At 35.5% G+C, this 5,875-nt stretch overlaps 1 pseudogene; it reads left to right on the forward strand.

The window, feature by feature from the left end:
• Positions 1-1,165: 1,165 nt before the first annotated feature.
• Positions 1,166-1,474, forward strand: LOC145800800 (MDIS1-interacting receptor like kinase 2 pseudogene; annotated as a pseudogene).
• Positions 1,475-5,875: the final 4,401 nt, after the last annotated feature.

Here is a 5,875-nt window from a genome sequence, read left to right on the forward strand (position 1 = left end):
CCACATGAATTTGGCAATATGAAAAAATTGGTTGAGCTAGTAATGGATGAAAATCAATTTTCTGGGAATCTCCCAGAGCTTTGCCAAGGTGGTAAACTCCGATACTTCACAGTGCACCACAATTAGCTCACATGTATAATCCCTAAAAGTCTGAGAAACTGCTCACGCTTAGCCATAGCCCGCTTTGAGGGAAACCAACTAACTAGAAATATATTTGAAGATTTTGGCACTAATCCAAACCTGGTCTACTTATATATGAGTGACAATAATTTTTATGGCAAATTCTCCGAAAATTAGGGAATATTCCCAAATTTGACACTCCTAAAAATAGTAAGAAATAACATCAGTGGTAGCATTCCACCAGGGTTTGGAAAGTCAACATGAGTATAACGACTTGATGCATCTTCAAATCGTTTAGTTGGGGAGATCCCAAAGGAATTTGGAAAGTTGACTTCTTTGGAGTGGCTGATTTTGGTTGATAATCAGCTTTCAGGTTGGACACCTCAAGAACTCAGTTCAGTAACTAAGTTGTCGAAACTTGATCTATCCACAAACAAATTTAGTGGGCCAATACCAGGTATTTTGGAGGAATATGGAAATTTATTTTACTTGAACTTGAGCAACAACATGTTCAACTAGAAAATTCCATTACAGATTGGTAAGTTATTCCAACTAACCAAGATGGATCTGAGTAATAACATCCTCATAGGGGAAATACCATTGGAAATCACAAATTTGTAGAGCTTGGAGAAGTTGTACCTCTTCCACAATAAACTCTCTGGTCTCATTCCAAAGAGTTTTGAAGATATGCGTGGCTTGGCATTTGTTATATATCATACAATAAGTTACAAGGTCCTATTCCTATGAGCAACGCTTTCATGAATGCACCAATAAAAGCACTGCAAGGGAACAAAGATCTGTGTGGAAATGTCACAGGCTTGCAGCCTTGCAAAATTCCTTCTATGTTGCACACACACACTCTAGAAAAAAGGACACTTATTCTTATAATCGTGGTCCCCCTTGGTGGAGCCCTCTTACTTCTTGGTGCATTCATCGGACTTTTCATTGTCTTCGATCGAAGAAAGAGAAAGTCACAAGTTGAAGAGGGTGACACCTAACCCCCGAGTGAAGTTTTTTATTGATATCAATATTCGATAGAAGAGCAATGTACAATGACATTGTAAAAGCTATCAAGGATTTTGATGCCACATATTGCATTGGAAAAGGAGGATATGGAACTGTCTACAAAGCGGAGTTACAGTCGGCTAATATAGTAGTTGTGAAGAAACTTCATCCATTATCTGAGAGGGCTGATCGAAAAGATTTTTTAAACAAGGTAAGGGCATTGACAGAAATTAAGCATCGAAACATAGTGAAGCTTTTTGGGTTTTGTTCGTATGCTCGACACTCTTTTCAAGTTTATGAGTACCTTCAAAGAGGTAGTTTGGCTACAATTTTCAACAAAGATAAATAAGCTAAATAATCGGATTGGCCTAACAGGGTGAATATTATTAACAATGTGGCAAACGCTTTGTCATACATGCACCATGATTGCACACCGCCCATTGTTCACCGAGACATTTCCAGCAACAATGTTTTGATTGATGGGGAGTATGGGGCTCATGTTTTGGACTTTGGCACTGCCAAGCTTTTAAAGCTAGATTTCTCTGACTGGAGGGCATTTGTAGGCACATGCAGATATTTTGCACCAAGTAAACATAGTTTTATGCTCTCCTAAATTGATATAGAATTTGAAGTGTAGCAAAACAAGTGCATGATCATGTCTCTCTTTTTTTGCAGAGCTTGCTAGGTAACTGAAAAGTGTGATGTTTATAGCTTTGGTGTGTTGGCATTGGAAGTGATCAAAGGAAAGCATCCGAGAGACTTCATCGCCTCCTTGTTGACCCCAATTGTTGAGAACATACAGCTAAAGCATGTGTTGGACCAATGCCATTCACCTCTCACCCCTAAAGTTGAGGATGTAGTGATGCGTAGTGTAAAATTGGCAATTGCATGTTTGCATGTCAATCCACAATCTAGGCCAACCATGCACATTGTTTCTCAATTGTTATCCACCCGAAAAATTCCGTAAAGCCTCACCTATTTGTGCAAAGAATTACTGCCTATGAAAATGCATAGAATTGACCGCTTTCTATTCTACAAATTTTTCCATGCACTAATTTTGTGCACTTGGCAAAACTCGAGCCTCATAGACTTGTGCACTGGAAGTGCAAAGCTATTTTGTTTAGTAAGGACACGTTAGATATTAGATAAAACCCAATCCTCTCTATTACCTAATGAAATATTCTTTTTGTATAGGGGGTTTTATTGTAGGAATATATATTGAAGAGTGAAAATCAATAAAAAGAGAGACGTAGCCTTGGGGCATTTGTGTGCCGTGTGTGTATGGTAGTAGCCGAACCACACACATATGTATGGTGTGGCTTCTCTCTTTGTTGTCATCTTATTTATTTTGCTTTGTTTTGTTTTATTTTTATTGAATATAAACCTTGCAGCACCAAAAAAAGGTTGGATTCTTTTATATTGACTTGAAAAAGTAATGGGATGCAATTTTCCATTGAATAATTACGTATGAATTACCAAAATGGTTAAAATTTGATGTTGGTGATGGCGAGTTTATGTTGGTGATTTGAGATTTGGTTAATAGGGAAGGAGGTGGTGGTTGGCAAGGAAGGAAATGTTGGAAAAATGGTTTAATATAGGCATATTTTTGAGCCCTAATTTGAGTGGGCCCAAACAACGTTTGGGGTAGGTCCTAAGAGGTGACGTGTTCCTTGCCGCGTGGCAAGTCACACGGTGAAGACGGAACGTCAAAAACCATTTCTGAGTGAATGAGAAGTTGACGTCGTTTTCGGGTTTAACATTAATTTTTTAGATAAAATTTATTTGAATTTTTTAATAAAAAATTATTGTGGGAATTTAATTTAAATTCTAAATTTTGGGTTCCTAAGTGGTTTCCTAAAATTTGTACCTCTTACTTTATTTATTAAACTATTCAATTTGTTTAATATATATATATATTCAATAGTTTGATATATATATATATATATATTCAAAATAGTTTATATATTAAAGTTGTAACAGGTTGGGACAGTTCCACCAACGGTAAACAATTTGGAAAATTGTTTTATCTATTCAAATAGTTTATTACATTATTTCCCTACAGTTGCTTTGACTTTGTCTCCAACGGATTCTTTTTTGAATAAATTCGAATCAGTTGAATTCAAAACATGTGGCACCTGTTGACCATTGTTTGTACCGATTTGGACTATTCAATCTATCTCTTTGTTGCCTATATATAGATTATATTCCAGCAATTTTGTAAAGGAAGAGACATCCGAAAATTTAGTCTGTTTATTTTGCATTTGCTGTCCAGAATTTATAACATTTGCATTATTCTTCATATTAGAGTTAGAATAAAATTCAGAGAGTTAGAACGCAGGTTTGATTCGCCGAACAAATTGTTTGGAGTGCTACTACAATTTGTGAAGATCATTGTATCCTGGGAGATAGACGCCACTCAACCGTAAGCATCGTAGTGGGGCGAATCTGTCTTAAGGACAGAGTGTCACACACTCGACTTGGTCTTGTAATTTTTATTTGGTTCGACAAAATAAATCCGGTATGTTATTTATTTATTTTGTTTGAATTTATTTCTAGTTATTTTATTTACACAGAAGATTGTTCCAACAGGAAACGGCAATTTATGATGGAAGCACTAAAAGAGAGGGAATAGAGGAAAAGAGATTAACATGTCAGGAAGAGTTCAAGACAAGTTTCATTCACTTTTTCTATTACAAACATTATCATAAATTTAATCAAATGATATACTGCAAATTTGTTAAACTAGACACAATGAGTTGCAACTTATATATATGGGTGCTAAGCCTTTAGTGACAGAGATATGGTTTGGTGGAGCATTAGTGTTTTTTGGCTACAAATCTATGTTTGTATTTGTAATTTAGCTACTTTTTTTTTATTTTTTTATTTTTTTGCAAGATTAGAAATTTTCTTTTGATTAAGAAATTTGTATACAGGTTGTGGACAAAGCATTAGTTGAGTTGGTTTGTGATCTCAGAGCTCTTTTCACATTCTAACCATGAGGCATACAATTTGCAAATAATATCTATGATTGCGAAAATCTGGATACCATTAATTTAAGAAGTATAAATTACCCATCTATATAAAAGATTTAAATCTCAAAGCTTTGACGGTAGAGCCTAAAATTGGGAAAACCAAATGATAATATCAAACATATAGAGATTTATCACACAAATATATATATATATATATATATATATATATATATATATATATATATATATATATTTTGTTAATACCTGGCTGGCTCTGAGGTTGAGATTCTGAACTTGGGCTCCAAAATCGATGAATTGTTGATAAGCAGCTCATTGAGTTTCCTCCTCAGGATTGGGTGAATGAATGAATGGACAACAATGATCGATCGATGCAATGAGTGCTTTAGGGCTAAATCGGTGTGGAGTGAAATTTGGGACAAAAACGGAGCGGATTGTCGTTAAATAGTCTTCTATTTAAACAAACAACGCCGTTTGGGAGATTTCATCCAAAGAATCAAAACGACATCGTTGGACTGCTGTTTTACATATGTCCTGGGATGTTTGGATTTGGAAAGAGGATCCAAACGCAGAAATTAAGGGGAAATTAGCAAACGGTGGTACTTCTAAAACATTATTACAAGTTCATGAAAAAAACTATGATTTTAATAATTAATATTTGTAAAATTTTTTACTTAATCTTAATTAATTTTTAGAATTTAAACTGAATTGAAATTTCTCCTAAATTAATAACTTTCATAAATTATTTTTATATATTAATGTGATATTTATTATATTATTATAATTGATTTTATTTTAAATATTTGAATTTTATCATTATATATTTAGGAGTGAGTAAAAAGAAACAATGATTTGTTTGGATTTTAAAACATATGGCTAACCAAACATATATTGGTTTTTATTTATTTATTTTTTTTTCATTTTTATCCTTGTACTTTTCTATCTCTACTTTCTTTATCTATTCTTTCACATTAGTATCAATCGCCCCCCTCCCACCGACACTGCCCCAAATCTTAGATAGCCGAGAGCAAGTGCTATGAGGCAAGACCATACCGTTAGTGAAGGTGTTGTGGAGGCACCATGGAATAGAGGAAGCAACTTGGGAGAGGGAGACGGAGGTCCGCTCCAAATATCCGGAATTATTTGATCATGTTTAGTGTTCTTGTTCTAAATTTCTAATGATTCCTAATGTTGAAGGGAAAAGTGTTGAGGAATTGATCACATGTTGTTGTGTGTATTGTTGAATGGAGCATAATATTACGGAAAGATGATGTTTTGTTATAAATGTTTCATTTCATTCCTAGCTTGATGATTGTGTTTTGATATAATGATGATGATGATGATAAATGTTGGTTGAACATAGATGTTGTGATTTGAGAATGTTGTTGGGAAGGTCATAAGTGCTAAAATCGTCGTTTGGTTAGTTTGTCTAAATTTCAGGGACGAAATTTCCTATGGTGGGGAGGTTGTGATAACCGGGTTCTTTTTTTCTCCTTTTCTTTCTTCCTTTCCTTGCTTCGTTTCCCTTTTATCTTCGTTGGGTTTGAAACGTCCGGATATGGTTTTCTGGTTCTTGTTTCATTTGGTGTTGAATTTCGCTTGTTCCGGAAGGTGAGCGGGTGAGTTTGGAGTGTTAGGAGCGAAGCCGGAATTTTGGGTGGCTGGGCCAGGACTGCAAGTGCGGGGCCCTAGGCCGCACGTGCGGGGAGGGACTGCACGAGCAGTGGGCAGGGCCGCTCGAGCAGTGGAGGCTGGCATCC

Source organism: Camellia sinensis, chromosome 10, assembly GCF_055761805.1.
Source record: "Camellia sinensis isolate YWXY chromosome 10, ASM5576180v1, whole genome shotgun sequence".
Classification (NCBI taxonomy): Eukaryota; Viridiplantae; Streptophyta; class Magnoliopsida; order Ericales; family Theaceae; genus Camellia; species Camellia sinensis.